Source organism: Centroberyx affinis, unplaced genomic scaffold (assembly GCF_046629955.1).
Source record: "Centroberyx affinis isolate AG114_WGS23_722 - 3 ecotype Tasmania unplaced genomic scaffold, CSIRO-AGI_Caff_v1 ptg004149l_1, whole genome shotgun sequence".
NCBI classification, from domain to species: Eukaryota; Metazoa; Chordata; class Actinopteri; order Beryciformes; family Berycidae; genus Centroberyx; species Centroberyx affinis.
In genome coordinates this window covers 302,452-315,225 of record NW_027281915.1, presented here as the reverse complement: position 1 = coordinate 315,225, position 12,774 = coordinate 302,452, and the positions used below count along the sequence as shown (strand labels likewise).

General features: G+C 43.2%; 1 protein-coding gene across 1 annotated transcript in view; it reads left to right on the top strand.

Annotated features, from left to right (window-relative positions):
* Positions 1–12,774, top strand: part of raver2 (ribonucleoprotein, PTB-binding 2) — a 71,663-nt gene that overhangs the window by 5,176 nt on the left and 53,713 nt on the right. The window lies entirely within an intron of this gene.

The window sequence follows — 12,774 nt, the reverse complement described above, 5'->3', positions numbered from 1 at the left end:
TGTGAAACTCATGCAAGGTGTGTATGTGTATGTGTGTGTGTGTATATGTGTGTATGTATACAGGTAAACACAAATGCATGCAAATGTTACAGAGCAACGTTTGCCTGGGCTGTATCCTTTTCTCTTTCCACCCACTCTCTCCTGTTCCTTCTTACATGCTGCGGTGTGTGCGTGTGTGTGTGTGTGTGTGTGTCTGCGCATGTGTGCGTGTGTGTCAGTAGCAGATGTTCATGAAAGCTGCCCCTCCGACAGCAGGCAGCCTTCATCACCACAACAGCCTTCATCACCACCTTACACATCCACATGCTCACACACACACACACACACACACACACACACACACACACATTATTTCGACTAGCTGTTTACTCTCTCTCTCTTTCACTCTCGGTGTCGGTCATTCTGCTCAGGGGTCAGCATGACAAACACACAAATACTGCAAATATAGGCTGGTCTGGGACCTGTGTGGGTAGAAAAAAACTAAAAGTCAATATGCCATTTCTTTGCTATCACATTCGCTCATATAACTCATCAGCGACCTCTATATTTTGCAGATCTCTGTGTGGCATCTGTCCATTAGTCACTCGAGTTAAACCTGTTCAATGGACTACCGTTAGTCCAAAGAACCATCTTAACTCTCTATGAGAAAAAAAAAAACAGTTGTCTCTGCCCTCTCCTGTCTCCTTCTCTCTCCTCTCTCTCTTCCAGCGCTGGTTAAACTGTGTTTGGGCTCCACAGGCTAACGCTGCACCTGCTGCTTGCCACTGCTGCCACTGGTGTGTGTGTGTGTGTGTGTGTGTGTGAGAGAGAGAGTGTGTGTGTGGTAGAGCAGGCGGAGCGGGGGAAGTGATGCGTGTGGTGGATCAGGGTCCTGCTGGTGCCTGTTTACTAGAGTTCTGGAGCCTCATTCACACAGCTTGGGTACGGCAACAGCCCAGACTTGTGTGTGATGCTTTTGACACACAAGTGGGCAAGATGAGCAAGACACTGAATCCCCACCAGCTCCAGGTCCTGACCTGTAGCTGACCCTGACCTCTGACCTCCCTGCTGAGGGGGGCAAGAGAAAAGAGAAGATACGTTTCCCTACAGGGATCAAAAAAGTATCACATGATTACGCTCAGTATCCCTCTATTAGGTATACCTCCTTGTTTCTGCACAGCTTGCTCAAGTAGACAGTGAGTCATGTGTGACTGAAGCATAAGTATAAAGCATGCAGACAGGGTTGACCAAAAAATGGACCAAACATTCGAATGAGGAAAAAAATGGACCAAACATTCGAATGAGGAAGAGGCGTGATTTAAGTGACTTTGGATATGGTATGATCATTGGTGGCAGAAGCACAGGTTGCAGCATCTCAAAAACAGCCGACCTCCTGAGATAAATGAAAAACATCCAGTCAGGGCCTCATTGACGAGAGAGGTCAGAAGAGAATGGCAAGACTGCAAGTTAACAGCTAACGGTTCAATCTAACAGACAAGCCACAAGTATGCAAATAACAGCTCAGCACAACAGTGATGTGCAGAAGGGCATCTCAGGACACACAACTCATCGAACTTTGAAGTGGATAGGCTACAGCAGCAGAAGACCAAGCAGGGTTCCACTCCTATCCGCTAAGAACAACAAAATAAAGGTATAGTGGGCAAGTGATCACCAAAACTGGACGACTGAAAAGTGGAAAAGTGGTGACTGATCCGATGAATCCTGTTGCAACATGCTGATGGAAGGGTCAATGGATGGATCCATCCTGCCAGCACAGGTTGATGGTGGCGACGTATGGGGAATGTTTTCTTGTCCCAAATGAGCATTGTTTGAACACAACAGCGTACATAAGCATTGTTGCTGACCACATAAATCCCTTGATGGTCACAGTCTCCTCTTCGTCAAATGGATACGTCCAGCAGGATAATGGCTCCCAGCACTCATCGTCTCAAGGTGGTTCCAGGAACATGACAGTGACTTTAGTTTGCCCTAGTGGCCTGCACAGTCCGCAGATCTCAAGCCAAAACAGCACTTTTGAGATGAGGTGGAACAGGATGTCCGTAGTATGAATATGCCAGCGAAAAATCTGCAGTGGCTGTGTGACGCCGTTGGGTCAGTATGGACCAAGATCCCAGTGGAAGGTTTCCAGGTCCCTGTTGGATCTGTGACTCGTAGAATTCAGCCTGGTTTGGGGGCAAAAGGTGGGGATCCTACCTGCTACTAGCTAGGTGGATACTACCTAGTGGATACTGAGTGTATATTATAACATACCTGTGTCTATGAGCAGTCATGTAGACACAGTTTGAATCCAATGATATTGTAGGACATGGGATAATACTGAACAGATAAAAATGTCTTTAAGTATGGCAGTATGGCAATGTGGAACGTTAGGAAGTGCTCAAAAGTGTCTCCAGTTGCCGTGACACCAGTACAGACTGTTGACACTGTTGGCGTAGGTATCAGTTTTGTAACATACTGTATTACATATAGTTTGAATGCATTATTCTCTGATTGACGTTAAAATGGGAGAATCCATTACTGCTGCATCATGCTGTTGCAGATGCACGGTGTTGGATTTATTCTATTTATACATTCATAATGCGTCGCATAAACCTAAACAGATGTGGTTTTGCTCGCTTTTATGCTAGCTCTCTATGAAGTTTCATGATGAAAACATTTTGTCAGTGAATCAGGGATAATACTAAAATCAAGAACCATGTACAGTCAGTTTCATCTCAGTACGTTTACGCTGTGGTTATCTTTGCATAGAGCTCTGCACACAATTTGCAGCAACATAAACGCACCATGGATGAAGTGATGAAGTGTGAACCTAGCATTAGAGTTTCATAATCATTACGACTTTTGTAATGTCTATTTTTTTCCATTACACCCCACTGGAAAGCCCTCCCTGCCTAATCCTCACATCCTACAGCTTACAGTGTGTATTTTTAAATCTAAGATTATAATTGAACTGTAAAAGATAAAAGTGAGGAAGAGGTAATTTGATTGCATACCTATCCTATCTCAGCTTTTTCATCTCAGGATTGTCATGTAAGCTTATTAGGGTGTTGGACTTTGCTGAATGCAATCATTTTACTAATTTAGCTGATACGACTATCCAAAGCAATGTAAAAATAAGGACATGGATGAAGTGGTAGGGTTTCTGCTTCCACGTACATACTCATCAAATCATAGCGCTCAAAATCAGCCTCATTCAAATGAAGCACTAATAGGTTCATTATGGGTGATCAAGGGAAAATAAGGCGACTCTCCAAAACACATAGAAGGAAAATTATTAATCATCCCATTGACGCATATTTATTTTTTACATTTTCGCAAATCATTGTGAAAAGCATTAAAATGTCATGAATTTCATTCTACCCATGGGGAACAATGTGAACTCTTAGTATGAAAAAAAAAAAAAAATACAGGACATCAGTGTTATGTTCGCTTCTCTACAGCCATTCATAAATAGAGATTATTATTATATTAACTCTCCATGTTAAAAACGTCCTACTGTTAATTAGTAAGCAGGTGTATGTAAGACATAACTAAACAGTATGTGAAATACGTGTGACTTTGAAGCTGGATACATTGAGTCAAGTGAACCAGAACATTTATGTAACAATTATTCAACACAATTATTTGTAGTAAATGGACGTGACTGTTTTGAATTCTACTGGTAGATTGTAAGATCGTGCACTTCCAGATAATTGCATGGCACTAATGTATTGTTACAACTTTGGCTCAGGAAGGCCAATTAGCTTTGACGTTTTAAAAGCTTGTGGCCAATATTGGCTGCCTGAATCTCACTATTTGGTAGAAATTGTTTATTCAAATACCAGTTGCAATATTTGAGATCAATTCTAAAGTAATACTTTTTTCTAACACCTTGCTTTATCAAATAAAAGCAGATTTTTATAACAGTATATTTCAAATCTTTGTTTATGTATTTTTCAAAATTGAATCAGACGTTCCTTGGTTAAAATAAGTCATGATACAGGAAAGTTGTGTAACACCTGCAGACATTAACTTTCCATACCCAGCCCATGGTGTGTGTGTGGTGCTTTCACTGGTGCCTTGATATATCAGTAGAATTGACTGTAAGAGGCCATTTAGCTTTTATGTCTAAGAGGTTCTCTGCCAGTGGTAGCTCCATATATCTGTCTATTTGTTGTGCTTTTGCTGCAGCCATGATGACACTTTGCACCGTAGTTGCCTGCTAAAACTGTCTCCTGGGTGTTAAATATGTTTCCTGACACTGGTAGGAAACCAAACCATATCAATAATATGGTCTAACATGTCAAAAATAGACGTTTCACACACCATGGGAAGGTTTCTGCAGAATGTCAGACCAAGTTAAAGCAAGTATTTGCAAATAATTTTATGCTTGTTTTTATCCTGCTTAGATTACCTGAGGGGTGGGATTTACCGCATCAGACATTTCAGATAGCTTCAGGAAAGTAGGCAGATACAGAAAATTAATTGATGTTAATTGAAGCTCAAATACTGTCTTGTGATGTGTGTAAACATCCTGGGTGTGTCTTATGGGTCAAACCCTACTCACCAGCCAGTTGAAACGAAAGCAAAGAATATTTTGAAAACACTGTTTGACCCACGTCTGCAGGACTCTGTCGATTTGTGAGGGGAAGTGAATGCTTAGCTCACTGGGGAAATAACCTCCAATCTGAGCTCTGTGGCTTCAGGGCCGGAGCCAAGCAGAGAAGGGGGCGGGGGGTGGAGGGGGGGTCAGACTGGGTGACAGCAGAAAACAAGGCCTGTCTCTGGGCGAGCCACCTGCCTCCCTCCGCCTCGCTCGGATGGACCGTCTTCTCCGTGGCAGATGTGGAAGGGGAGGAGGAAGAAGAAGAAGTGAAGAAAAGGACAGAGGAACAGAAGCAGAAGAGACAGGGTTCGACCTGCTGCCTCAGTCGGCCGGTGCATGGCGTGCATCCTGTACATGCGACTGCTGAGGTTGATTATGGATTTGACTCCCGGCTCTTACTGTGCTGCCCCTCCTGTCTCTCCGTGCTGTAAACGAACACAATACCTGAGGAGAGTGGACTGCCTACTTTCCATAAAAGCAAGAAGGAAAGAAGGAAAGAAATTAATTAAGAAATAATGAAAGAAGTGCCTCACATTACCCTCTTACCACTGAATCATATCCCCTCTCCACTGCTCACTCTAATTGCTCTTGGAAAAAAAAAATCTGTCAGCTCAGAGCCCAAAAATGTAAATGAATGAAAGGCAGAGACCAAAGGAAGGAAAAAATAAAAGCATTACAAATAAGAATTTAGAGAAAGAGATCAGAAAGAAAGAAATAAGGAAAGAAAGAGCAAGGAAGGAAAAAAAGAAGGGGAGAGTGAGAGGTCAGAGAAGGAGAGCGTCATGGATCTGACTGGGTGCATGTTCCCCCCCCCCCCTGCCTGGAGGGTAACTGTAACTCTGCATGAAAATTTAACCAGACAGCCAGTGTTTAGCACAGCAATGACAGAGAGAGGAGAAAGGGGGAGGACACAAATGAGGGAGCGAAAGGAGAAAGGAGCAGGAGAGAGAGGGAGAGAGGACAGCAGAGAAAGAGATGTAAAGAGGAGAGGAATGGAAGCAAACATGTTAAACCAAGGAATGCTACTGATGCGAGTGCAGAGCAACGCTGTTAAACCAGCATACAAGGTGTCAAAACTCTTGAGCATGTGTGTGTGTGAGAGAGAGAGAGAGAGAGAGGTCTGCACTTGTGTTTGCATGTGTGTGTGAGTGTGTGTTTATGCTTGCTGCTTGCAATATGTGAGTGTGCACATTTTCTAAGAAGCTCTCCTGGCAGGCATTTGATGGGCCAGTGATCCGTGCTGCGCCTGGTTTGAGCCACCTGTCACACACTCACACTCACACGCACACTCACACTCACACTCACACGCACACTCACACTCACACGCACACACACATGCGCGCACAAACAGAGAGCTTGGCTCATACCAAATTGGAAAAACACAGCCTTAATATATCAGACATGCACTGTTCTAATTTGCGTTGTATAAGTAACAGATTGTTAAACTATGTATTATAACTTAATGCACAGTAATGGATGTTTGTTATTTATTTGAAAAAAGCTATATAAAATTGTAGCGAAGAAGCAACCTTTCACAAAATCAGTGAGGATAACATTAGCTGGTTTTCCATCTTGCTGGAAGGGGGAATTTTGTTTGTTGATACAGAAGTTATGTGATAAATAATAGCCATGGAAACGCATTTGTTGAGTAAATACAGTAATGACTAGGCTTGGCATGATTGGCTTGACAGTTGAAGTGGCTCTGGACGTTCTGAAATGTTGTCTGTCAATTATTTCTCCATCGATTCTCGAAAGACTTGGCACTGGAAACACATTTCATTTTTTGTGACATTTCATAAGTTTACCTAAAATGGATGGAAATAGTTGTTGTGGGATAAAAGGGCATGAACAATGTGAAAGGACTGTTGGTCATAATTGTTGGCAGAACTGACTATCTGTACTGTCTCAATAGGAAACTGTTAGTTCTCAAAACCCCACAATACTGAGAAGTGCTTGGGTTCAGTGCCACTAACACTAGTAATGTGAATACAGTCCTGCTAATACTACTACAGTGCAGCTAACACTGCTAATGTGATACTAATCCTACTAATACAGAGCGGGTGACACTACTAATAGGAATGCAGGGCCAGTAATGTCACTAGAATGAATAGAATGCTACTAATACAGCTCCACTAATGCTAATAACAATAATGCAGTCCTACTAATACTACTAATCTCAGATAATACTGTTTAATGTTAGTGTGAAGTTTGAGAGCAGCCTTGTGCTTGCTGCCAGACTTGGGCTTTATCCTCTGTTCTTCCTCTAGCCTATATCAGTCTATCAGTAGGTCAAGGACACAGTTACCGCTGGTAGCGAGGCCATGCAGTGTGTGTGTGTGTGTGTGTGTGTGTGTGTGTGCCCAGTCGTGCATGCATGCGTAGTAGGGATTCATTCTCACCCAGCCATTCTTTACTAATCCCCCATTCCTCTCTCTCTCTTCCCCTCTCCCCCTCTTTCTCTCTCTCTCTCTCTGTCTCTCTCTGTCTTTCTTTTTCTCTCTCTCACACACACACACACACATACACGCTCACAGTTGAAGTGATAGGCCACTTTCTCAGTTTTTCCCTGGTGGACCTCCTGTGTGTTTGTGAACCATCTCATTTACTCTCTATGACTGCGGGAGGGAAGGAGAGGTTTTTAGTGTGTTTAGGTGTGTGTGTGTGTGTGTGTGTGTGTGTGAGTAGGTGACTATGGAGTAGTGCAGATGAATGAACAGGAGTTGAACTATACACATTTGGTGTCGCCCTCTTTTCTTTCTTTCTGTTGAAAAGGCAGTCAGCACCAAAATGTCTTGACACGAACAACATTTAAATTGCTCTTGATGTCTTGTCATTTACTGTTATCCAGAGCAACTTACAAAGTGCAACAGGGGAATAATAAATTCATAAACTGCCAAGCAGCACAAGACATCAATAGTACAAAGAGTGCAAGAGTCAAGACAACAGCACCCAGACATTCTGAAAGGCAATTTGCAGCCTTTTCTCTCTTTATTGGCAGGAAAATGATAGATGGCAAATACGAGTGAAAGAGCAGCTGCTGACAAGTGCAGTGATGAGACTTGCCATTGCATTGAAGTTACAATAATGTAATGATAATGTGACAGTTGATCCCAGTAGGGAAATTGTCTTTTTGTATATCCCCCTCCAGGGAAATCAGAAGTAGAGTCAGCTACAGAGCAGCAGCACTCCTGGAGCTGGTAGGGATTCAGTGTCTTGCTCGAAAACACTTCAGCAGGGCGGATACTAGCCAGCATGGGGATTTGAACTTGCAAGACCTGATAATATTTGAGGGGAAAAAAACCCAAAGTGGCAAATTCCAGGAGGGACTGACTCATCCCCTCTTTACCCTGCACTGCCCTTCACATACGCTTTCCAGGTCAGAGCCAGATGTTCGACACAGAAATGATTTCCAGGCGGATTAAATGTTCGAGTATGCGGATCCGGGAAGAACAAAAAAAAAAAAAACAACAACCCTGACATCTTAATCCATATTGCAGCGGCATTGTGACCGGCCGCTTTTAGCACTTTAAACAGCCCCTGCCTGTTGTGAGAATAATCTCTCGCTCATTCTCTCACGGCCTCTTTCTCTCTCTCTCTCTCTCTCTCTCTCTCTCTCTCTCTCTCTCTCGTCACATAATGTAAACTAGGAACACCCCCCCTACCCCTCTTCCACCCCCCCTCCTCCACTCCACCCATTCCATCCTTTTGGCCAAGGGGGTGTATTACTTGGTCTTACCAGGTGTCAGACAGGGCTGCTTTGGTACATGTCACATTTTTCCTCCCAGGACCAGCCTCTGAGGGCAGTTTGCTTTAATGTCACACCAAAGAAGCTCTTAGTGAACACACACACACACACACACATACACACACACACTCAGGCAATGGTCCCAGGGCTTGCGGCTGGCGCTGGGGCACCGGCTGCTCTTGTTGGAAATGTCAGTTCCTTAGAGCTTTTGAATAGCACAGAGGGAACAGTATAGAATAGCACAGCACAGAGCGGAACGGCATGCCTTGTAATGCTATAGAACAGCTTGGCATGGGAGTACATACCGTACTGTGGAATGGCCTTTCATGGAAAATGAATAGCAGGTTGTCCTGCTGGTCGGACTCTCTGTCTATAAGCTGTTAGTCATGACAGATAGACAGATTTATTGGGACAAAGCTGATGATGATGGTTAACATTGTAGAGGTTAACTGTATTTGCTTCTTTTTGTTCGCAGTTTGTGGGATTAGTTTTAGTACGAGCATCTTTTGACTTTCCAAAATGATCGCAGCTGCCCTATCTTTGAATTTGGCACACAGGAGCCGAAGCTGAACATGCAGGCAGGTTTGCCAGGAAGAGTCTCCACACCGAGCCGCCGAGCCCAGTGGCTGTTTTAAAACGCTGCAACGTGAGCGCGCCATTAAGGCAGCGTTAATTAGACGGGCGTTGAAATAGCGCAGCGCGGATTTGAACGAAGCGAAGCGGAATGTCGTAGAACGCGGTGATGGGATGTAGTGAGAGGAAAAGATCGTTAAAACATGGAACGTAAAAGCAAATAGAGTGAAACAAAGTGGAATATGGTGAAATGGTACGGGGGGGGGGGAAGAGGAGGTGGGAATGAGTGCGCTCATAAAAAAGTGCGCTCATTTTTTTAATGCACCGTGGCTATAAGAGATGAACACAAACTTTCAGCTCTTTTTGAGCGTACAATAATGATGCCAGAATGAATGACACAGCATAGAGCATCATGGGATAGCCTCGCCTGAATGTCACCTAGCGCTCTGTGCAATGTCAGTGTTTCTTTACTGTACAGTACAGCAGTAACTATCAATCAGTTAGAGAAAGCTGGGAACAGAGCTTGTTTTTAGAGCTTTTTTTTGTTTTTTAGGATGTCCGTTTTATTTTTTTGCACACCACTCCACTTGATTTCTATAATGGTGATTCCCTATTCATCGCTTTTTCTTCCTCTCCCCCCATTATTTCCTACATTTAGGAAATGAGGTTCGCTTTTAGTCTATTAGCGACCTGTCGGAGCCGGTCTTCTCACGGAGAAAGACTGGGAGTTAGAGTAAATACAAGGGCTCTGCTTTAACTCCCGCTGACACATAGAAACACACACAAAGTGGCTGCAGAGAGAAAGACAGAGTGGGAGAGAGAGAGAGAAGGGGAGATAAGAGTGTACAGTGGAAACACAGAGCGCTAGAGAACAAGAAAGGAGAGCCAGATATACAGGAGGGAGGGGAGCTTTGGCTGGGAAAATCAGTGTAAAACACCTTCCTTAAATCCTCACACATTTTTACAAGCAGGCTTTGATGTAATTTGTTTTCTGCTGTATTTGCCTTGTTGTTTCACTCCTCGATAACGCAGTTTTAATTAATGCCCAGTGCATTATTATTTAATTTTCTGGAAAGCATAATTTTCTGAGGTGGCTTCTTTCTATTCTACCTCCCTTTACTTTACCTCTGCTACTCTTTCCCTGCATCCCCTCCTCTCTGTGGCATGACAGATGGACAGAGAACTTCTTAGATATGGAAAACATTTCCATCTCTCTCTCTCTCTCTCTCTCTCTCTCTCTCTCTCTCTCTCTGAGCGATCGCAGCTTGCTGTGCTCTGATTTTAAGGGCGAGCGAGATGACCCTCTGTGTGGGCGGCCTCGCGTGCCCTTCAGTGATAAGGAACATGCCTGCTCACTATGTGCATGAGTGGGCTGGATGGCGGTTTGGGGCGAGACAGAGGGACAGAGAGAGAGAGAGGAAGAGATGGAGAGGAGGAGGCGATGAAAAGGAGGGGGCAAAGGAGAGAGAGAGAGGAAGACGGCGATTGAGAGAGGGAAGGAGGGGGAGAAAGGGGGACTGACAGAATCTGGGTTTCCATGCATTGTTGTAATCTAGGCTACTTTAAATAAGTAACAGATTTTTAAACTGTGTGTGATAACTCAATGCACCTGTAATGGATGCTTGATATTTGTTTGAAAGGAACTAGAAATAAGCAAAATTTCAGGCATTGTAGAGAGGGGATTTCACAAAATCAGTGAGGATAACATTATTACTTGGTTTCCATCCAAGTATTTTTGGGTGAATGTTGTATTATTGATTTAGAAAACCTGCATGGAGACATGGAAATGGGATCAATGGAAAAATTTGATACAGTTTCCTCAATATCCCAATATTTAAAAAAAAAAATTTACCCTCGCTTGACGCAGAATTTCTTTTGGTCTATACAGAAATGATGTGATCATTAGGAATGGAAACGCATTTCTTGAATAAATAATGACGGGCTTGGCATGATTGGCTCAACAAATGGTTCGATTTCATTGCACAACAGTTTAAAAGTTCCTCTGGATGTTCTGACATTTTTTTTGTGAAGTATCTGTCCACCATGAACTCCCAGAAATGTCAAACCTGCTGTCACTTCCATGTATAAAGTGCCCACTGTGGTTGTATGGCCATTCATTGGTGCATTAGAATATTGCCAAGTGTATTTCTTTGTTTTCATCTTTGAATAAAAGCAAAGAAATACGGCCAACATTAGTTGACACTAAAGAACAACACCCTGCCCAATACTAATCGATGAAAGCTCTTGAAAGTGACTCAATTTTTTTGTGGATGTCTTATTTTGTGATGCCTATGTATTGGCTTCAACTCAGCTGATGTAAACGCACCTTATTTGGATTATATATTTTGCAACATTTCAAAAATGTGCCCCTTATTTGCTTGCTGGTTAGATGGAAACACAGCTAGAGGCAGGGGGAGAGTAAGTGGCAGAGAGACAAAGACAGAGAGGCAGCGACAGAGAGAGAGAGAGAGAGAAAGAGAGGAAAGGTGAAAACATCTCACCACACTACGCTTTGATCATGACGAATTGACATGCAGTGTGTCTGTGAGTGCACTTTAGCATACAGTGGTTTGAAAGTCCTCTCTGAAGTGGCAGCAGACAGCAGACCCATAAGTCTAGTCTCCGCTGGTACTTCCCCTCGTTGCTTTATGCTGAAGCCTGAGTTTGAGACTGTGACAGGCAGGTTGTTTTAGCATATACAGTATACTGTGAGTGGTGAGTCAGTGTGTCGTTCTCGTAAGCCATGCTGTGGTTGCCGATGTTTCTTTGCCGCCTACGCTGCTTCACGGTCTTGAACTATTGTGGTTTTGGACAGGTTTGACAGTGACTGGATCCACAAGGTTGCTCATATCACAGGGAAATATCTGAAAATGTGCGTCTTGTTGCCTCGCTCTAAACGGTTTGCGCTGTCATTGACTTCTGTACCAAACAGACTTTGTTGTTTGTCACACATTCAAGCAGCAAGGCTAACGGAGAGTTTGGAGTTTGCAGTGGAGTTCAGCACACACACACACACACACACACACAGACACAGGCGTCCTGACTCAAAGTTGCCATTGTATTCCCAAACGCACGGGTGTGAATACTGGCTCTTGCTTTGCTATTGCGTTGTTCTCTTTGCTCCCTCTCCTGTCTCTCCTCACTGTACACTGTCACCAAAAAATAAATAAAAAATCACTTCTTCAGGAGAGTGGACTGCCCACTCTAAAAAAGAAATTTCAGATTTATTACTTTGATATGCAGCAGTGTGTACGTGTCTCCCTGGTGGATTGGAGCGCTCTGCGGTGGGCTGCTGTGATTATATGCCTGACAGAAGACAGAAAGCCTTTCATCTTGAAAATACACTTTTTTTAAATGTAATTCCCCGATAGAGACGAATTATTACAATTGGGAAGTCTCCCATCAAAGAGTTTATTGCGGAGGAAAAGAGAGTCCACTCAGCTGTCAGAAAAAATGAGGTTTCTTCAATGTGTGTGTGCTAGCGATGTGCAAAAGTCCATTTAATAAGAATTGATTCAGTTCTTTAAGTCGTCTGAATGACTGTTTGAATAGTCGATGTATACACCCATGAACGAAAACAGCTAATTATTATCATTATTAATCATTCATTTCTGTTAAATCTGATGCATTTTGTCGTTAATCCAATAACTGTCAGCATAGCCACTAACTAGAGCGAAGTAGCCGCATTAATAACAATTTAGTTCTGCTTTTTTGGTTCAGCCTAGTAGAAGTCTTTTTTAATATTTGTCTTTTTGACAACATTCCAGTTTAGACTAACAGATTTAACATTTTAACAATTCTCTGAATATTTGGCACAGTGCTAGTGTGTGCTCTTGTGATCTCTTAAGGCTAAAGTCTTCTTTCTCTCTCT